Below are 23,234 nucleotides of genomic sequence, written 5' to 3' on the forward strand. Positions count from 1 at the left end.
ACTGCATACAGGTGTAAGAAAAGGAAAAGTGTGCTCCCAGTTTTAATTCAAAACAAAATGTGACTTGAGCTCTCAGAAACTCAGAAATGGATACACTGCAGTCAGCCTGCCCACCTCTTGCACATGACTAAGAAGCATACCAGGCAAATTAAAAAATTGTGCCATTGCAGAGGCCATCATGATTTGAATTACAAGTCTTAAGAACACAAGAAGAGCCCTGCTGGATCAGGCTAAAGGCCCGTCTAGTCCTGCTTCTTGTATTCAGAGTGGCCCACCAGATGCCTCAAGATGCACTCATGACAACAAACATGGCTACATCCTGTTGCCACTTCCTTGCACCTGACATTTTGAGGGAACCTACTTATAAAACCAGGAGGCTGCACATACCCTTCATGGTTTGTAATCTGGGATGAACTTTTCTTCTAGAAATCTATCCAATCCCCTTTTAAAGCCATCTAGGCCAGACACCATTGTGAGGAGCTCCAGAAGGATCTCTCCAGACTGGCAGAATGGGCAGCAAAATGGCAGATGCGCTTCAATGTCAGTAAGTGTAAAGTCATGCACATTGGGGCAAAAAATCAAAACTTTAGATATAGGCTGATGGGTTCTGAGCTGTCTGTGACAGATCAGGAGAGAGATCTTGGGGTGGTGGTGGACAGGTCGATGAAAGTGTCGACCCAATGTGCGGCGGCAGTGAAGAAGGCCAATTCTATGCTTGGGATCATTAGGAAGGGTATTGAGAACAAAACGGTTAGTATTATAATGCCGTTGTACAAATCGATGGTAAGGCCACACCTGGAGTATTGTGTCCAGTTCTGGTCGCCGCATCTCAAGAAAGACATAGTGGAAATGGAAAAGGTGCAAAAGAGAGCGACTAAGATGATTACGGGGCTGGGGCACCTTCCTTATGAGGAAAGGCTACGGCGTTTGGGCCTCTTCAGCCTAGAAAAGAGACGCTTGAGGGGGGACATGATTGAGACATACAAAATTATGCAGGGGATGGACAGAGTGGATAGGGAGATGCTCTTTACACTCTCACATAATACCAGAACCAGGGGACATCCACTAAAATTGAGTGTTGGGCGGGTTAGGACAGACAAAAGAAAATATTTCTTTACTCAGCGCGTGGTCGGTCTGTGGAACTCCTTGCCACAGGATGTGGTGCTGGCGTCTAGCCTAGATGCCTTTAAAAGGGGATTGGACGAGTTTCTGGAGGAAAAATCCATTATGGGGTACAAGCCATGATGTGTATGCGCAACCTCCTGATTTTAGAAATGGGTTAAGTCAGAATGCCAGATGTAGGGGAGGGCACCAGGATGAGGTCTCTTGTTATCTGGTGTGCTCCCTGGGGCATTTGGTGGGCCGCTGTGAGATACAGGAAGCTGGACTAGATGGGCCTATGGCCTGATCCAGTGGGGCTGTTCTTATGTTCTTATGTTCTTATGTTCACCATCACCACATCCTGTGGCAAGGAGTTCCACAGACGAATCACATGCTAGGTGTATATATATATATATATATATATGTCTATTCTAACTCTCCTGACACTCAATTTTAGTGGATGTCCCCTGGTTCTGGTGTTATGTGAGAGGGAAAAGATAATCCCTCTTTTCAGTTGGGACCTGGCTGCTGTGCTGCCCCGGGGCACAGGATCGCAACCTGCTGCCCCTCCCTGCAACACACTGCCTCACCAGGATACTCACTCAGCCACACGGAGCCTTGTGCGATGTTCCCAAGTACTCCAAAAGCCTTCTGAGGCCTCTGGAGCACCATTTAACTGTACTTGCGGTTTTCTGATGGCACTGTTTAAGGGCACTCTGGAGACCTCAGAAGGATTTTGGAGCACCCATGACCACAGTGTGGAGCTTCATGTACCCCAAGAATAGCTCCGGAGGGTGGGTGGAGGCGGAACTTCAGCAGGCGCAGCAATGCTGCCCCATAGGGTCGACAGGTGTGGCGTCTGAGGCTTTGCCCCCTGTGAACCCCCCCATGCCGCCACTGCCTCTATCCACTCTGTCCATCCCCTGAATAATTTTGTATGTCTCAATCATGTCCCCCTCAGGCGTCTTTTTTTCTAGACTTCAGCCCCAAACGTTGCAGCCTTTTCTCATAAGGGAGTTGCCTCAAGCCGGTAACCATGTTGACCGCTCTTTTTGGCACCTATTCCAGGCTTCAGAAGAGGTGCAGCTCTGCATGAGTCACTCCTCAGATGTGAGGATCCCCCGTTATAGGGTTTGAACTATTCCGGAAGGCCTGGGTTTTCCCCCATCTTAGAAATTCTGTCACTCTCAACATGTCCCTGAGCTGCCCTTCCAGTCATGAGAACCAGGTTGATCAGTAAGCCTTAACAGTTTAAAAGGGAACTGAATGTGTGAACGAGAAAAGTGCATGAGGAGTACATTCTCACAGTTAATTTTGGTTAAACAGGTGAAAGAACGCCGGTTATATGGCACTGGGAAGTGCCATGTGGCTCCTGTCAGAATATGGCTGCTATTCGCAGTCAGTTCTTGTTTTTCCTGCTTAAGTTTTTTCTTGGAATAGCTCTCTGCGCTTGGCAATAACTAATTCTAAAAACATTTGTTCATTGCCTGGGAAGCAGAACATTTAAAATGAGGCAGCAAGCGTGGCCACGTTATTGGGCCACAATTTCATTTTATTTTTATGGATAGTTACATTTCATTTTCTGCATCTGTGGAAAAAAAAAAAATAACAGTCTCATAAACGCTACAATGAAGAAACCTCTTAATCTACCCGACCAAAGTCTACGGGTGTGAGCAACAGCGCACCCAAGTCATATTATTTTCTAAGCGTTTCTACAATGAGGCCTTATGCATCTGCGTTAACTAATTCCTGATAGGTGTGTTCAGAACAGGTGACAGAAATTATAACAACTGCTGTGGTATTATGAAAAATGTCCCCACCACAAGCTTTGAATGGTGAGAACATTGTACTCGAGAGAGGGTAGTTGTTTCGATGATGAACAGAGGGCATGATCTGGCCAAACCAAAATACTTTTAGGACCTGTGAGGATGGTAACCCAAAAAGCTGCCATTGCTGTCGTAAGAACTGGGGCAGCCAAAGATACATGACCAATTTAGAGAGGCTGGTTCAAAGACATGGCAACTTCACATGGTTCTGGTCAGGGTTTCAGCCCTGTGGTGGCTCATGTGCTCATGGAGATGATTGTGTGGAATCAAAGTTGGCGTGGTTGGGCATCTTCTTCAAGTGCCTTCACCGAGTGTCCTCTAGCTGCCTACCACTTCTCTTTTCATTTGCCCTGTTCACGTGCCTGGGTTTTACACCTGGTAAAGTGGATAATGAGAACCTCCTGAGAGAAGAGAGCTCACTGAGATTATCTTGCCTGAAGTCTCTAAAGCCTGGAACAAGCTGCATGGTAGCCACCAAACATATGCCTAGGCGTTAAACTTGGAAGTGCTGAATTACCCCCTTTGGCACTTATTACTTTATGGACTTTATGGTGTGCATAATTCACTCTTACAATGTGGTTATAGCTACTAGCTTTGGTTCCTTAAAAAGGGCATTCCAATTCACAGAGGCCAGGTCTACTATCATTCGCCAAGGAGCAAACACAGGGGACTGGTTGCCTTCATATCCTGGTCCTGAGAATCCTGGATGCATCTGGATTGCCTGCTGTGGGAAACAGGCTACCAGAACGGGTGGACCGTTGGCCTGATTCAGAAGGGCTTCTCTTATGTTCTTGAATCACTTACACTCAGTATAGTCACACTCAGTATACACTCAGTGAGCCCTGCTCACACAAAGTAGACATACGCCTCTGTTTTGTTTCCCGCTGCCTGGAATGGCTCTGAAGGGAGGGGGAGGGGCCCCTTGCACACTGCGATGAGGCTCCCTGCAGAACTTGGTGCTTTGCACCCTCAATAGCTATGCCACTGTTGCCAACCACAAACGCCTACCACGCCTTCTATCAGTACTGATTTTGTCTCCTGCTTTTATTTTGGCAGGTAACGTGAGAAAGACGTCTTTCTGTGGCACACAAATCCTCACTTGTTGCTCTGAGATTTTTAGTTGGTCTTACTAAAGGCTTATGTCGCTATTTCTGTTTGAACAACCATACTCCTATCGAGGATTGGGCTGCTGGCTGGAGCGCACTGTGATAGCGGAAGACACTTCTGCTGTTTCAAAATGGCTTCCAACAGTGCACAGAGTGCTCCATCAGCAACCATTCTGGGAGCACTGGTGCAAGAGGTGGTAGTGCTCTGCTGGCACTGTTAGTTTCCGCTGCACCTGTTAGACCAGGTAAGGCAGTGGTGAGGGTAGGGGATGGGTAGGGAGAGGCTGGGAAGGGGGTGAAACTGGGCAGGGAGGGGGGAGGAACAAGGCAGAGAGGCTGCAGGAGGGGGTGGATATGGCGGTGGTGGCATGCACTGGATCCTATTCCATCTTCTAGCAGTCTCCGCACCCCTTTCTTCCCCTCAATTGTGTGCCAGCTAAACAGCTGGCATTGCAGAGTGGGAGGATTAGAGAGGAGTAAGGAGAAATAATTTCTCTTCCCCTCCAAGGCCTGCCAATTCCCCCCATACACACACACACACATACACATAAAATAAGTGCCAATGGGTGTGGGGAGGTTGGCGGGAGGATGTGGGGAGGGCAGAACAGGGGATGTGTCAGGCCAGGGGGGACTGACACCAGTTAGTGCTGTGATGTGCAGGGGGGTGGGTGGGCCTTGTGGGCATTATTGGTTACTGCATTCATTTGATTAAACCTTTTTGATTTGCTTTCCAGCAAAGCTCAGGAACTTTCCATCATCCTGCTAGTACTTTTTCTACCTACCGTTCTTTTCCCATTTTGTTGAGGTCCCTTTTCTTTTGGACTTTAATAAACTATTTACATTTTCACCCTGTCTACCCAGACCACATTCATGGGTAATTCAGTGGGCTGTTACATCTCTTTGCCCTGAAGATGCTACGGTGGATTTTATTTTTAATAAGAACTTCTAGGATTCTTATTACTATCCTGGAGGGGTTCCCCCCCAGAGCTTTCCTCTGGCTGGTCTCTGTAGCCTGGCATGGTGGTAGCAGATACAAACTATCAAGGTTCTTCCTCCTTCAGCTTCTGATCCAGTAAAGAGAAAATGGGGAGTCAGAAGGGGTTTATGTGCACCAACCACTTGGCACTTCTCTCCTGCCTTCTCAGAGGATTCACTCTTCCCTTTCCATGACACCCAGGAAAACCAGGTGTGACTGGAATATACCAGAATTCCTTGTGTATATAGATAGGACTGGAATATACCAGAATTCCTTGTGTATATAGATAGGACTTATTTGCTTGAGAACAGTCCCAACCTACATCTGAAGTAATGATCTCCATTTCCTGATGGTAAAAACTGGGCCATAATTGTAGCTACTTAGCACATAGCAGTACAATCTTTCCCTCCCCTGACAAATTGGTTCAACCTCTAAGAAAAGACTTCACAATTTTGCCCAGTATTATTACTGTTATAGCAGCAGGAAGAGGCATCTGGAAACTTCCCTTGTTTTTGCAGTTACATTTTTTTTTCCAGGTACTTCTATTCTACAAGCTGTCTTGTAAATAACAGCTACATGTGTTTTGAAACAGACTTCAATTTAAAGCGGCAGGAGGCAGTAATTAAATTTAATAGAAACCATGTCTGTGAGGCTTAGGGTCAAAAAATCTTTAAATCCATCTACTCCTCTGCTGCTTTTCTTCAACTGATGGAAAGCAGCTCAAAGGCCAGGCCAATAAGGATTTCCATTAGATCTTTTTGTAGGTAAGTGAGATTACTGAGATTATTCTATTTGCCTTTTGATTGCATTCCTATTGGCATTTTTAAAAATTTTGAGTGATTATTTAACTTGCCCATGTGTGTCCGCTAATCTTCCTCTTTGCAGATTTTTAGATTAATTGGATGGTACAAACCTGTGTTCTTAATATTACAGGTAACATCTACTCATCTTTTCATTGCTGGAGCAGCTCAGCTTGAGTAGATAAAATGGATGAAACAGCCTGTTGCTGATTTACTCCAGGGACAAGAGGGAAACCATGTGAGTACTTATTCACAGGTGGTACCAAGAAACACTAACAAGTATATCCACGGTTGGTATCTATGTGGACTTTGGTATTATCACACAATTTGCTCATGCTGCCATCTCCTACAGAGATAAAACCCAAGATGTTGTTTTGGGCCAGACAGAAAGAAATGTCAATATTGTACAGTTCAGTGCACCTTGAGAAAATAGAATATGACCTTTTTCCATCATGACTGCTGCATATTCTTTGTCTCTGGGCTTTCTGATAAATAATTTGCTTCTGAACCTCTTTCCTGTTTCCACAAAAACAGTGCTGACAAAAATAATCTTTCCCCTCTCACACCTTCTATATCTTTGGGATATAATGCTAGAATTTGAGATCATTCAGTGAAACAGATTGGCAGCAGTCAGTAGGAGTTAGTATGAACTAGTAGCAGTCACTTAGTAGACACTTAGGTCCAAATCCTAACCAACTTTCCATCACTGGCATAGCTGTGCCAATAGGGCATGTGCTGCATCCTGCAATTGGATGGGACTCATGGAGGTATCCTCAAAATAAGGATATGTTTGTTCCCTTACCTCGAAGCTGCATTGCCCTTATGCTGGTGCTAGAAAGTGGGTTAGCATTGAGTCCTTAGTGGTAGTCACTTAGGCTGCAATCCTAACCACACTTTCCTGAGAGTAAGCACCATTGAACAAAATAGGACTTACTTCTGAGTAGAACTGGTTAGGCTTGTGCCTACCTAACGAGGTTTCACCACAAGTGAGCTTTAACTTATGGAATTTACTATAATAAGGTGACCATTAATTTGATGGTTTTAAAACAGGCTGAACTGATTAATGGAGGACAGACATATCAGTGGCTATCAGGTATGATGGCTAAATGGGACTTTCATATACCAAGACAGTCTATCCTATATGCCAGATACCAGCCCAATCTAAACCAACTCCCCACATGGCATTGGAGCTGTACCAATGTGGTTTCTGCTATATCCCGCAGGGGAGTTTCAGCATGTTAATGCCTCTTCGAGGCAAGGGACCATTTATTCCTTTGCCCTGGGTTAGCCCCAGCAGCAGCTATGGGTCAACTCAAACCTGTGCCAGCTCTATAGCTGGTGCAAGTTTGTGTTGACCCATGAATGTAGAACAGAGAAGGGGGTTAGGCTTCAATGGGAATCAGTGCTGCTGAACCCACTCCCTTTCTGGACCCGATCTGCCCACCCCTGCCCCATCTCCTTCCCATTCCCCTGCCCTGTTCTACCCACCCCATCTCCTTCCCAACCCCTGTGCAAACTTACCTCCTCTGCCTGGTCTGTCCTTACTCAGATCTGGCTGCTTGCCACTTGTGGCAGTAGTCAGGTGACACACATTAGTGGTATTGCGTTTTTTACATCTTCAAAGCATGTTATGAAAGGCACATTTCACTGTCATAACACACCCATAGGATTGGGCCAACAATAAAAGATGGCTGTTATCTTCCTACACAGCTTGTGGGCTTTCCAGAAGCATCTGACTGGCCACTCAGAAATGACATGCTGGGCTATATGGACCTTGGTCTGATACAACAAGAAGATCCTTATGCTGTTTTAATCAATCTTTCAGATGGTCCCTCAAGACAACCGACTGCCTCTAGCATTTCTCCACTTACCCACATATTTTCTTCCACAAAGTAACCCTTCCTGAGAAAGCAAACATAGATCTTGGCTCCAAGCACCACGTACCTTTAATGAAACCTGGTCCCTTTTCTGCTCTATTATTAATCCATACATAAAGACTTGTCCCAACATGTCTTTATTCTCCTGTCTTCTCTCTTCTTTGGACTGGTTCTGCCAGGCCTATCTGTGGGCTAACTGAAGAAAAAGTCTCAGGCAGCAGCTTGGCCAGGGCGCCCACCTCCATCCACCCATGGCTCTTCTTCCTCCTCCTCCTCTCCCTCTTTGAATTGGAAAAAGGAAGAAGAGGAACGGAGCATAAGAGGAAATGCAGAGCATTGTACATTACCAGGTAAAAGGGGGGGGGGAGCATTTGGCATACTGTCTCCGGCACCAGGAAGCCTGGGCACATCAATGCCTCTGTTACATTACCAGCCGCCATACCTACCAACTTCCATTACTAGCCATGAAGGACCTGACCTGACTGAAACAGGAAGTGCCCTTGGAAAAGAAGCAGGTCAGGCTAAATTCCTTCCCAACTGTTTCCATTCCTTTTAATAACTCGGACCTGTGCATTTCTGCAAGTGCAGTAAGAAGTCATAGAGAGCGCTGCAACAGTGTCAAGAGGAGAAAACATGGGAAGAGATGCAGAATTAATGGCCTCGATGGGCAGGTTCCTTCTGAAGGGGAATTACTCTTTGTGCTACACCACACCCACTCAATTAGTCTCCTCTCTGATCTGGGGTGTGCATTGTAGTGAAGTGTGCATTAAAGTTGACTATGGAACTCAGGAAGAGCAGTATAGCTATTAGTCTAACTACAGTAACCCTGTATAAAAGATCACAACATATCAGAAAGCACCATAGAAGCAGCTCACTGTACTTTCATGTTTGTACTTTAAAAAAGTATCTAGAATTTTTTTTTAGCAAAGTGGAAAGATAGTTCAGTTACTTTTGTTAAGCACCATAATCAGAAATTGGTTCCTGCTATCTTGCTTGAGATGGTGCTTTCTTCTCTTCTCCTTCTCCTCCTTTTCCAAAGTGCAGATCAGATCATTAGCAAGGCATATGACTGGCACAGGGCAGCAAGACCCATTTCTTGCTCTCCATGGTAATTATCATTCCCATCACAAAGGTTAAGATTCTGACTTCCCGACTGAGCACAACCAAGGCTGCTTCATAATAAGCGCAGCTCAGTGGAATCTCAACTAGTACGACTGAACTGAGCAATCCCTATAATGGGAGTTGTGCTAAACTCTATCAGAAGGGGAAAGGAGGGGGAAAAGAACCAGTTGTTCAGCAGCAGGAGGTCGAAGGAGTAGAAGGCTTTAAAATGTAGAGGGAAGGAAGCAAACTGCTGGCATTTACTCTACAGCATAGTGCCTTGGAGTGGAGTTCTGAATCCTGGGAGTGGGAAGAAACTGAGGAAACTATAAGGAGACATTGCAGTGGGGATACCTTTAGAATTCTTATTCTTCTATTCTTTGAGGCCTCAGTTTGGCTGTACTTGTTTTTGGCTTTTTGTACAGTTTTTTGTACAGTTTTTGTTTTTTGTTTTTGTAAAGTTTTTTGTACAAAAAACTGGTTTTTGAAAAGTTTGGCTGTACTATTTTGAGCCCTCAGTTTGGCTGTACTTGTCGTAAGAGGCGACTAAACAGCCACCGGGTAGATGGGACTTGTCAGCCTGGGAAGGCAGCTCATCTGAGAGAAGGAAAACTCTGATCCCAAACCTCCACTGCCTTGTGGCTACATCCAGTTATGGAAAAGGCTTCAGGAGTCAACCTCGAGGCAAAATCAGGAGCCGGAGTCCCTGAGGCAGTTCATGGCTGAACACAGTCCCGTTCTGGCAACTCCTGCGACGCCGCTGGAACCAACCGTATTGGCCTCTGCCTTTCCATTGGACCATTTCAGCGACGTGGAGAGGGGGGATTTGCTGCATGGGAAACAGTCTATCCTCCATATCTACTTTACCCAGGCTTCGCGCACTGGAGAGGACACTCTGTTCCAGAACCACCATTCAGAGAGTGACACCATAGTCTTCCGAGACTGAAGGATGCCAACAACAAGACCTTTAGAAATAGCTCTCTGTACATGGATGCCAGGAATGTTGCAGTGAGGGGAGGCAGACCCTCCCCTGTCATAACCCACAGGTGGGTCTGCCTCCCCTGCCTCCCCTCACCGCATGTCGCTGATGGGTGCACAGTTCTGTGTTCCCATGGCTATACCTAAATTGATTTTTCCAGATCAACTATCCAAGTATACTGCGTACTGAATGGATCTGAACTGAATGAAAATTTGTGAATAATTTTACCCAGGTACAAACTAGCAGTGATTGTACCTGGGTCGAGTTTAACCAGGGTGAGCAGCCCTTATATGTGAATGTGCCAGAGTGACTAGAGGTATCTAGATGACAAGAATCAGGACTTGAGCATGTGGTGAATCTTGAAACAACAACCTGAGGAATGTCCATGGAATTTCACCTTGAGCAGTTCCTCCCAGCTCTTGCTGAAGTAGGAAAACTGCCCAGCACAGGTGGAATGTCCAGATCTTGTGAAATTTTGCTGGAGTCAACCAGAAGAAGTGTTAAAGCAGAGCAAGCAGCATTCTGAATAGTGAGCTGTCAGCCTAGACCCAGGATGTAGAGGGGCAGAAAGAGATGTGTGGTACCGTGTGTGATATGCCTTCCCCAGAACTACAGTTTAGGACACCTGGGCCAGGTTCTGGGTTGGTGTCACAGTGTTCCAGCTGGAACTGCTTGTGGTTTTCTCCTCCAACCAACAGCATCTGACCACAGTGCTCCAGCCCCATGGTACTGAACTGTTTGCACACTTGGTCTCATTGACCACCTGATTGTTGACCTTTCTTGGTCTTGTACAGTGCTAAACCTAAGCGAGTTTCCACTTTGGAAGGCACACATCTGCCTCAAGCCAACTACTTGTCCATTTTGGCAGGCTCTGTCAACATTTTATTTCCCCAGTTTAGCACCCATTCCAAAAGGAAGCCCAAGGAAAAAAGGAGAACGGCAGCCCAATTCTTACTTGCTCTGGAACAGGCAGCCTGAATGGCCTGCGCTGTATCCAGTGCAGGTTAGGAAGTGGCTGGAAGGGAATTTGGGGTAAAAGGATATTTTTTTCCCTTTATCCCATGTAACACTCCAATCATCCTATGGGGCTACTCAGATCTGTGCCAGCAAAATTGCTGGCACAAATCTGAACAGGCTGTGAATGGCTGATCAGGCCAGGGATCAGGGTTAGGATATGACTGCTGTGGCCAGTCCCATCCCCCTTCCAAGCTTGATCCACCTCCCTAACTGCTGTCTCCCATCCCAAAATGCCCCCTTCCACCTCCGTTCCACCCTTCTGCCAGTCTCTCCCACCCCCTGTGCCAGCCTGCCTTAGCCAGTGCAAACCTACCCCCTTTGGGTCAGGATCTGGCACTAGCAGGCTGGCCCACATCCTTACGCCAGCCTAGCTGGCTCATGAGTAGTTATGAAGTGCATTACAGCACGTTCAAGACACCCATAGGCCAGCACAGTGGGCCTGTGCTGGTCAAATAGAAAGATAGGACTGTGTCCTCACTCTCTACTTGAGCCACAATGGCAACCTTGGCTGGAACAGCTTCTTGGTGTGCAAGTGTTTCAATTCTGAAGTGAGGATATTACATGATTTTTTTTTTCCAAGTCTGGGAAGCGGCAAAGCCAAACAACTCTAGTTCTAATATACACAGACATCTCTGCAGCCTTGAATTAGCAAAAGTCATCCATCCTTTGGCTCAAATAGCAGTGCATATGCCTGGAAAATTTCCTGCCTCTTTTAGTTTTCTCTGAAAGTTAATTTATCAGTTGGCATTTGTACTGTATGTTGGGCCCAAACCTTCCCTCATTGACGTGGATGGGAAGCTTGCCACTGATTTCGACGGGAGCAGGTGTGTGCCCTTAATGAGGCGTGTGGTGGTGTCAGTGTATACATAGAAAGCCTGGAAGCCGTCAGCATTAACAACGCAAGGCGAGAGCGGTTTCTGTGAATCCCGAAACACATGAATACTGCATGCTGATGACATTTAAGACTTGACAAGGAGAGTGAGGGATATCAAGCAGAAGAACAGAATTTAAACAAGGAGATACTGTCGTGTTGGAACTCTTCACCCCTCGCTTGGCGAAGTTATCAAAACCTGGAGCAGAAAGACAGTGGGAAGGCTAGCAAATGAACAGTGTCTAAGCGATATCGGATGATCAGAGAGTGTACTTCTGCAGGTCATGCAGGACTCATTTGTATTGCCATTAACAAAGCAAACACCTTTGGAAGGCAACAAAAGTTGGCTTCTCATGGCTCAGCCCATGCTTGAAAATGTTTTGAGATGCAGAGATGTGCTGCCTTGTGTCATACGATCTACGCAACAGTTTCAGTGCACCTGGGGCATTGGATTTCAACCTGGATGGAAAAAAAAGACAAATTGAAACAGCCTAATTTTATATATACTGTGGGGAACCAGCCAATCGTGGCTCCCCTATGCAATGGTGTTGACTGATTGCCGTAAAGCTGCTGATATCCTAATCCTTTTCCCAAGCCCAATCCTACGGCACAAGTCAACACAGAACTGCACCAGCAAAATAGCTGTCTTAGATCTGATTGATCCACCCTAGCCACAGAGGCTTACCTCCCAATAAGGGAACAATTATTCCCTTACCTAGAGGAGACCTCCTGGACTGCCCCCCTTCCCACCATAGGATGCAGTGGTCACCATTTTGGTGCTACTGCATTAATGGGTGGCAGGAGGGTTAGGATTGGGGCCTTTGGTATGTATGTATAAGCAAGCGCAAAAATGTATGGCAACAATACAATGAGGTATGGGTTCTCTTTCCTGCCCTGATGGATCTGCCTTTTCATTCATTGTAGTCAATGGGGCTTACTCCTGGGTATGTGTGGATAGGATTGCAGTGGATAGGATTGGGGAATTTTTTTAAAACAGATCAGCAGCTGCTTGGGAGAATTAAATTTAACTTACTTATTTAATTTGATTTGATTTTTTTAAAATTTTCCCTCTTGATGATGTCACTTCTGGCCATGACATCACTTCCAGGTTAATGACATCACTTCTGGCGGGTCCTGACAGATTGTCATTCTCAAAAGTGAGTCCCGGTGCTGAACATTTGAGAACCTGTTAAGGGATCATCCCCGGGGCTGCTGATAATTTGCAGCCTGGATAGGAGCAGGCCCTAAAGCCTTGGCCTGACTAAGCCAGCACAGCATCCTGGGAGCTAAGGATGATGAAATATCTGGTGACACATACCAGGTGACCGTTACCTGTGTGTGTGTGTGTCTCCACATGCAATGTCAGAGTGACTTGACAGTTTTTACTGCACTCTGATTGGCTGTCACTCATATAAATTCCAGCAGGAGCAAGCTGGGTTGTGGGAGATGCAGAGTGGATTTTGTGCCGAAGGCTACGTCAGTGTGAACCGTGAATCGTGTACTATTTGGACTGTTGCTGTTGTAAATATTGTACATAGTAAAGAGGCGTTTGGTGGAGGACTTCTGCCTTGGGTCGTCTTTGTCGCCGGGAGTGTGTGTGCTCTAACCTTGAGAGATATGCAAACTGAGCAACCAGACAGCAGCTAGCTGTGTGAACGTCTCTCCAGCTCGCAACAGAACCACTGTAGTAGAGAATTGGGATGGGGAATAGAAGCAGGGATGAGCAAATCCAGGGTGGTTTGACTCAAGTTGAGTCACAAGTGTCGACCCCCCTCTGCGACTCAACTTGAAAATGAGTATAATGGGGGCACTTTCCAAGTTGCCCTTTCACAACTGTAAAGGACTCAAGTTGAGTTGCCCCCTTTTAAAAATCCAGCTGTGGAACAAAACGGTGCTGCCGCCAGTGTGTTTGTGTGTCACAGTTCTCTTTACACTCCCCTGCTGTCCCTCTCCATCTGTAAACAGGACTGTAGAGGTGCGAGGGACTGTGAGAGAGCGGGGACAGAAGCGGCAAGAGGAGCAGAGTCACATGCAGCAGCTGCAAGGCTTGCCAGAATGACCCAAACTTTGGCAGCTCTGCTCAGAAGTAGTCCCACTCATTCAATGAGGCTCCCTCCTCCCAAGTAGCAATGGAGTTTACAACAGTCATGCCAAGTGGTTGGCAAGTGTGATAGCTACAAACGGCCTCTCTCCCCTTCCCTGGGCTTCTCCAGCCAATCATAAGGCTAGAACCTCCCAAAGGGCTCCTCCTGCTGCACTACCTCAGCCAAAGAAAATATCAGGTGCCCATCCTTTGTCCAGTGATCATCAGTTCCTTCCTTCCTATTAGAGATGGGGGGAAAAGAGCTCACTCCCACCTTCCCCCCTCCTGCTGTGATGCAAAAGCAAACATTAACCCTTCCTGCCTCCTGGCTGGAACTTCCCTGCTGCTCGCCCTGTTACCTGAAAATCTCCTTTTCCCTTCCAAGTTGTGATTTTGTACTAAAACTCATGCAGGTCAAACCTCAGAATACAGGACACCCTTCCCCCCAGTACACTTTTTCAAGGCCCTGGTAAAAGTCACAAGTTTAGCAAAGCTCATGGTGATTACGTCCCCTCCTCCAGTCAAGGAATGTCTCCTGATCCAATCATTGTTATGCAAAACAAGCATGCACCTCCAGAGGAAGAAGTCTATTGTTCTATTGTTGTAGCTTTATCACTCTTAAGCTCCTTATGCAAACTGCCTCCCTCCCCCAGAAGGCCAGTCATGGCTTATACCCAGTCATCATGTTCTTGCATGCTCCACGTGTCCTACTGTGTATACTGAGCATGCGCACAGCTCTGGGATACTTCCGGTCATTCTAGGTCAGCTTCCAGGTCAACCAAGCCCCTTTTAAGAGAGAACTCCGCCACATGGCTCTCTCTCTGGCTGCCCCCTGCAAGGCAAAGGTCCTCCAAAGGACTCTCCCCTTCCCTACTGCTCCCCAGGACAGGTAATTATCCTGCGTTTCTGAAATTCCTTCCCTTCTTCCCCATCTATTCCTCCCTTCTTCCCCCATCTTTAGTTAGCAAACTGGGTTTAGCAGATTAAGGGACCCCTAAAATCCTTCCCTACAACCTATCCATTTCTGATTCCTTCTCGGATGCACCAAATACATAGCACATGCAACCACCATAAAAACTAGGTACACTAAACACAAGTACTAGAAACCTATACTTATCAATTCTCCATGTGCTTTATGTTTACCTATGTGTTTTGTAATAAAAATATAATCGTTGATTGAAAGTTATCTTTCTCCCAGTCTCCTCTTTAAGCTGTACAAGGGAATTTCTCTGCATTACGCTGTTTTGTTATCCAGCCTTCGATCCTAAAAGTTTCCAAAAGGCTAATATACTAATTCCCCTAATCAAAACAGCCCTTTTTGGTAACAGCCCAGTCTGAATGATGGCCCCATGAGGCTTTTCACGCTGCAGAAACAGTAAGCAAGCACACCCAGACACAGACAGACTTGAGTCTGCATGCGTAGGCATGAGTGCCAAGTCAAGGGGCCCTTGACTCTAGTGTTAGAAAAACACTTCATGTTTTTCATGTGCATGGCTCACAAATCCACGATTCAACAAAAAGTTTGTCCTAAATTTCAAGATTCCATCTGATCTGGAAGTACCCTAATGATTTTGATTACCACTGTAATATGTGGGACAGCCCAATCCTAACTAGTGTTGGTGCAGCCAGGTCGCCTGGCCTGCGCTGTATCCAGCACTAGCTGGGAGTCAGCTGAGGTCTCTTTGGGATATTTTCCCCTTACCCCAAGTAATGCCCCAGCCAGTCCAAAGGGGCTACTTGGATTTCTGCCAGCTATTTTGCTGGCAGAAGTCTGAGTGGCCCTGTGTAGGGCTGCCTGACCTGGGAAGGAGGCCTCAGCCTATCCCACCCTCTCCCAAGCCTGATCCTCTCTCCCCCACCCAGAAATGCCCCTTCCCCACCTCCTCACCACCCTCCCCATGCCCCTGAGCTTCTCCATGCCTTACCTGCCTGCGCCAGTAGCTGAGGGCTCTGAAGTTGGGTGATGCAGGCCTCCCCACCAGAGCTGCCCACTTGTGTTGTGCTGCAACCATGCTTTTTGGCATGTTCACTACACCTTTGACCAGTGCAGAGACAGCTACATTGGCAGAGTAAGTGTTTAGGATTACACTCTGAGTCAGTAATCTTATTACTATTAAGAATATATATCACTTTACAACAAACATGTTCACAAATGGTTTGCATAGCAAAACAAAACTGAAATGAATACATCCAGGTATCTGCCTACCTGCCTGCCTGCCTGCTTGTCAGATCTTTACAGCAGTGTCTTTTCTACTTGAGTAAGAAGATAGTAAGTAGCTTTGGCTACTTAATGCAGTGACCTTTCAATCTGAACACATCTACTTTCTGAAAATTAGATGCTTACCACAGGCGGTTATAAAAGTCATTTTATTTTTCCAAACAATTAGATTCTCTGGTTGGGGTACTTTGATCAATTTTCAACAGAGGCACCTGCATTTAGGCAGATGTTGTTTGTTCTTCCCTTGTGCTAAACTGTTGAACTACTGCCTGATTCTCCAAGGGTGGCTCTACTGAATAGCTGAATTCTTCCTCCATGCACTGCTAAATTGTACTTCGGATTCCACATTAATTAGGTTGATTGAAAGAGGTTTACTTCATAGGGTTGCCAACTCTCTGAGATCCCAACCGTGGCTCATGCTTCATTTAAATGCTCAGAAATGTCAAGTGTCTTTTGGGTAAAGAAAGGGTAAAGAAACTCACTTAATGGAAGGCCCCCAACCCCATTGTCCCCCTGTGAACTTAAGTGAAATGGGCCAGGTGGCAAGTCATGTGCATTAAGAGCAAATAAAACTGCCCCACAAAAATGACACCCATGTCTATAACACCTTTTATAAATATGAAAGTCAAACGTTTTTTGGCAGAAGAGAATCAGCTATAAAATAAATGTAGATCCTGCACCTCACCATTCCAATATCAGCCACATGTGGGTTACAAAAACTGCCTGTGGAAATTTCTTCTCTGCAAGGCCCTTTAATGGGGAGACATAAAAAGATGGCCAAGGTATGTGTGTTAATAATAAAAAAAAAATTAGGCCTTTTATGGGGAGACATAAAAAGATAGCCAAGATATTTGGGGCTTTCACCTGTTTGCACTTTCCCTGCACATTCAATGTGAGTTTGTCTGCATTTGAACAAGTAAGAATGGTTCACTGTCAGAAATGACATTTCCTTATTTACACATTTACAGGGGATAGTTGGTGGGTAGAAGGTTCTTAAACCCTTTCAAATCTGCCAATTTCCCCCCACAATCCTTCCTGCCGCTTTCTAAAACTGCTTTTCATCCAGCCATCCTGTGAAACTAGGAGCCTAATCACAGACTGACCTCCTGACTGCTTGCCCTAAAGCAGTCAGCACCAGTTGTAAAAGATGCTCTGACAGAAATGCTACTCAACCCGAGTCATAGCTTCTCATGCCGCTCACCAGAGCAGGTAAGTCGGTGGGAAGGACGGGAGCGTGTGGAAGGGGGCAGGAAGGAAGCAAGTAGGCAAATCAGGACTGGGAAGGGGGTGGGTTCACCAGCAGTGGCCGCTGCCGAATCTTAACCTCCTTCCTGGACCTGATCCCATGGCACTGGTCCATGCAGACTTGTGCCAGCTACTTAGCCAGCTATTTAGCCATGGAGTTCATGTCATGGAGTTATACCCCTCAGTAAAGGAACAATTGTTCATTTACCCAGAGGAGTCCTCCGCAACTGCCCCCCACCATAAGGTGCAGCAGTTGCCATTTTGGTGCCGCTGCATCAGCAGAGAGGAAAAAGAATAGGGCTGGAAGAAGCCTACCTTCAGGTAAAAACCACCTTGGGTAGGGACATATGTGGAGGGGAATCAGTAGGTAGAATATCCCACCTACTCATTGTACTGTTCAATCCACTCTCGCCTGTTTCCTACATAAGAAGAGCCCGACTAGATCAGACCAAGGGCCCATCTAGTCCAGCTTCCTGTATCTCACAGTGGTCCACCAGATGCTTCAGGGAGCTTGCAGGACAACAAGAGACCTGAATTCTGGTGCCACTCCCTTGCATCTGGCATTCTTTACTGATGTTAACCATCAGACGAGAGTTTTGAAAATGTCTCTTTGCTGGAACATTTTTTGCAAGGTAGAAAACAGCCGGGGGGGGGGGCTTGCTAATTTCCCATATTCTTTTCCTTTAGAAACCTGGCCATTTTTCACTAGGTAATTCTACAAATAAACATAGAAAAGCCACTATCCTCCCATTTTGCAGCTAATTATATATTTAGTGCCATCTGTCTATTTCAATTTTTGTTTCTTATATTTTTCCCTTCAGAATCTCAAGTGCCAGCATTACTGACAACTAAGAACTTGCTGGACTGAATAGGTAGTGGCACAGTTTAGATTATTTGTGAGCTGCTAAGAAATCACTGAGTGGCAATAAGGTAGTGTTCAGGGCAAAAGGGCACCACATATACTGGCCATGTTGTTAATGATTTGTGAATGTATTCCACTCTCTGGTGCATATACACACACTCTGCAAGGCTGCAAAGCAGGGGGGAAAAATCTTACAAATAACCCCTAACTAGTTTCTCCTTGTCTCTGCAATCTGCAGGCCCGTAGTTCCCAAACTGTGAGTTGTGGCTCCCCAGGGAGCTGTGGAAACCAGCCAGGGGAATTGTGGAATCGTCACAAAAACCCACCACCCTATATAATGTATAGGATTCTAGCCTTTATGGGGAGCTGTGGCCAAAGGCCCAGTAGGTCAAGGGAGGTACCAGTTCAAATATTTTGGGAACCACTGCTGTAGGCAGAAGTTGGGGTTCTTTCTACTGAGCAAAAAGCCATTTGAAAGAAGCATCACTACTTATGGTTTGTCCACTCCTGCCTTCATTATAAGTTTGATGGAAGGTGACTGAAGACAGGTGTGCACACAGGAAGTGATGCCTCTTGGACAGCCTCTGAGGCTTCTTCATGGTCTTAAACTGTATACTTCTGGAAAACAGTTTCCGATCCCATAGGGAGCCTCAATAAGGTTTCCCACACAGTCCTAGTGTTGGGCACCTGTTTCATTCACCTGGGCTTTGGAATTAAGGTAGTGCTCATGGACCCCCCCCATCCCAGCACCACACAAACACTGGATCCACCCTGAACCGCCACATCACACCTCTTGCCAATAGTACTGCCAATGATAGTGTCCAAAGGCAGAAGTGACAGAAGATCCCATTCTAGTGTGCTAAAGGAGTGGAAATCAATGGGCTTAAGGATTCATAACCACCTGTTGCATTGTGGGTTTGTTGAGTGGGTATAAATTCAATTCATTAAAACTCTATCTGCATATAGTCCTATTAACATTATGGTCCTGACAGCCGCACAAAGTGTTCTGCATGAAGTCCTCAAATGACTTTGATGTTTTCTTTATCCTCTGATATTCAGCTATCATTGTTTTTACCTCTGATAAAAGTCATAACAAAAAAATAAATCAAAAGACAGCACGGAAGAAGGATGAATGATGTTTTCATTTAAGCCGCAGCCAGAATGGCTCTAGACTGAAGAATATCTCGGAATCTTTAATCAACCCTTCTCTGAAGTGCGTATTTATTTTTTCTTCTGCTCGCACAATTTATCTTTTATTTTCAGAGAAACTGGAACTAAGCTTTTTTCTTTTCTCCTTACAGTGGTGAGTTTGACACCTTGTCTACCCAGGTTTTCCCCAATAGCTGTTACACATCCACTGAGATGATGAGTTATTGGTTGTCAATATCACATGTATCGACCACGGTCTTCCAACTCCAGGTGTCCTCCATAAAGGTGTTATAATAGATTATGCAGTGACCTGAAAAACAAAATTACAGTGCAATCCTATCCATGTAGACTCAGAAGTCCCACTGAGTTCAGTGGGACCTACTTCTAGGTAAGTGTGCACAGGATCGCAGCCTAAAGCCCCAAACCTATTTAGACATTGCACCAATGTCATAGGGACCATGTCTGTCATATCCTAAGCATGCCCAGGCAACTCCATGCTGGCAAAGCCCTCTTAGTAATGCTGGCATAGCCCTGTCCAGCAATGTAGACAGTGCCCATGGAAACCCTCACACAGCCCATTACCCACAGAGCAGCATCCTGACATTGGTGCATTATTAGCACCAAATCTGTACAGCATCAATACATCATTGGTGCTACATTCACATGTCATCAGTACTATATCCGTGTGTCATTGATATGGTGTCCAAGGAGCCAATGATGGTATCTGACCAGCAATGCCTGTGACCAGAGAAGTGCTGCCAGACTGAATGGAACAGTGGCAGGGCTTTACTCCACTGTGTGGGGTGCATAGGTAGAGGTTCCCTTTGGGTGTTTGTACGTGAAGAGCTCCTGGGACAGAAAACCTGTAATAAGAGTTCTGTGATGACAAAGTTAACAAAACATTTTACCACACATGTTGTGAAAGACCAGAGATTGTTTCTGCAAAGTGCCTCTTTGTGCAACAAGGGCCCTTTCACCAGTTCCAATCGCTAAAGTTCCCCTTTGAGAGACCAAAGTCATCTAGCCTCATGCCATGCATCTGATCACCTGTTCTTCCAAATCCCAATCCAAGCTCTGCCTGGAGAATTATGCCCACATTTAACTAATTAGTACCCCCTTTTTACCCAAGAATGACCCTGGTTCTGCCTTGCAGTCTTGCTGGACCCCACCTCCAGGTTAGCTCACTTGTTCAATCTGCAGAGGTCCTCTCTCCTGCCAGCAGCCCCCCATCACTACAGCAGCCCCTTGGTCCTCAGTAGGTCTTGGGCACAGCAGCCACACACCAAACTCCAGTGTCTCCAGCAGTCTGTTCCAGCAGTCTCCAAAGTCCATTCACCAATCAGTCCATTAGCCATCAATTCCTTACTCTATCTTTCCTCATTCTCTTACCCACACCAAACTTTCCCTTCATCAGGTGCTTTTATGCCTGAGAGCCCTATTGCCTTCAAATGGCTGCAGCTGTGCACACACTTTGCTGGATGCCCAGGCCTTACCCTTAAAGGGCCACTGCTGACACCACATCCTACCTCCTCACCAGATCTTCCACGATTCCAATACATCACCCAAGAGGTGATCTCCCTGACAACTGCTATAGTGGACTTGATGTGCTGTGATTGGCTGCCAAATATTTTTTGTATCCTATGTTCTGTTGTAGGAAAGTGGGCATGGCAGGGGGTGGCAGAAGATGAAATTTTCTGCTGTTTTCCCTTTCCCCATTGTTCCTTCCGGGGTTACTCCTAACACCATAGGCCAGCTCTGTCATTGGCGTAGAATTTATCTGACATTGGGAGTGTGTTTGTTGCCTGAAAGGTGGTTAGGGTATGGTGAATGTCAGCTCCTCCATGCCTCTCCCCCATTCCTCCTCCATCTTTCCCACATCATGCCCCAGTCTCCTCCCTGTTTGGGCTCTCCACCTATGGAATTTTGTTGGCTTCAGGGTGATGTCCAAACTATGTCCATGCTACACTGGTGCAGTGTTTTTCTAGCATTGTGCTAGCATCTGTGGTCAAGTAGGCAGGCTTTTACACTGGTGAGGCTGTGCTGGTATACATAGAGATACACTGGTACATCTCAAGGATAGGACTTGGCCTCTAGTTCCTTTGATCATAGATCTTGGTGCATAGCAACTGTGTTCAAAGATACTGGTCACCAAACAGATGTTCAGCATGGTTAGCTTTTACCACCTACTGATGAAGATGGGAGCAGTAGACTTCTTTCCCTCTTTCCCAAAGAGTTGATTGGCATTGTTAAAGCCATAGGCTGCAGTCCTAACCACACTTTCCTGGGAGTAAGTTCCATTGAACTCAATAGGACTTACGTCTGAGTAGAACTGCTTAGGAGTGTGCCCATAGACTGGTAATCAACAGACTGACATATAGGGCTAGTTTTTCCTGGGTGGAAGTGATTCTGGTCTATGAAAAGAAACAGAGAAATTCAGGATTTTACCACGGACGTTCATTGGGCACCGGCCCCTGACCCAACACAAGGACTTAGTAAAGACAGCAATCTCGACTCTTAAGTGAAAAAAATTATTTTGAGTTTTAAAAAGATTAGGCTGCAATCCTAGCCACACTTACCCTGAAGTAAGCTTCATTGACTATAATGGGACTTACTTCTCAGAAGACATGGATGGGATTGGGCTCTTAGAAGTTCAACACAGCTGCAAAGAAGTCAGGGTGGTATGAGGTTTCTGATTGAAATGGAATACAGCATTTGGGCTTGTGGGGAGACTGAGTGAATAGTTTAATACCTGTTGCAGTCTGAGGGGTGTTTTACATGGAGGACTAGCTGGAGATCAAACCAGCCTCTGTCCCACCCCTAACCTGCAATATTTACAGTGGACTACATTGCAAGTTTGTTATATGTTCTACAACATACCCCCCCCCCACCTGCACTTTGGGGCTAATAGATCGTATTTGAAATTTGCATTGGCAAGTCTGTTTATAATTGTTCTCAAATTCAAAAACTGTCAATTTTTAACTGAATTAAAAAGAGCAGGAATTCTTCTTTTTCATTGTACTTTTTGCTTGGAGGGGGGAAGGAGAGACACATTTTTGTTTGGGGGGGAGGAGAATCCCATCTATGACAAAATGCAAAATGCCTCTCTATTATGGACAGTTTTCACTTCTGCTTCAACACAACAACACAACACATTTTCAACACAACAACACAACACAACATTTTCAACACTAGAAAAGTGTTTATGAATCTACCTTATGGCTACGGACTTGATAAAATGACTGATCAGTGCTTTCACAGACTGACTTTGTGTACACTTTCTCAATTTTTCTTAACATGCAGAAATCTTTGAAATAATTTACTTTGACTAGTTAAAAGTACAAAATCAGGGCTGATTAAAAAGAGCATAATTTTTCCAGAAGGAAACAAACATTTGGGGAAAGGGGAGTTTTTCCAATTTGAATCTTGGAATTTGAATCTTTGGGGTTCGAACTTCAGACTGGGGACTACAAGTAGTGGCCCTAATTAATCCCTTATCCCAAATATATGCAAAGACATCCCTCCCAAGGTTCCACACTCTATGAAGACAACGGCTTCTATTTAGTGAATGTGGGTATATGTTTCGGCCCATTTGTTGCAAACCTGTGAACCCTGAGCTTTCAGACAACAAAAGGAACCAAATATGCTAGTAAGTACCTCAAAATGGCAGCCATGCATTGGACAGGGCTGATACTCTATTTCACCTTCCATCTAGTACATTTCCATTGTATACTTCTTTGTCTGTTGTCCAGGTCTAAGAGCCCAATCCTATTGTTTTCTCTCTGCCAACATAGCAGTGCCATGGACTGGTGCTGACTGTTTTATACCAGGTCAGCTCCAGCGGAAGAGGCACAAAGATAACAGCCAGTAAGTATAGGATTGGGCTGTAAAAGTATTTTTAACTAATGTTGATTGGTAAAGTTTTAGCAAGCTTTAGGTCTCATTAGGTCACTTGCCTCTGTATTGAGTAATTAGAAGTAATGTAAAACTATATTTCAGAGGGAGATTTTAATTAAAATTTCTCAA

The sequence above is a fragment of the Tiliqua scincoides genome, chromosome 5 (genome assembly GCF_035046505.1).
Source record: "Tiliqua scincoides isolate rTilSci1 chromosome 5, rTilSci1.hap2, whole genome shotgun sequence".
Taxonomy (NCBI): Eukaryota; Metazoa; Chordata; class Lepidosauria; order Squamata; family Scincidae; genus Tiliqua; species Tiliqua scincoides.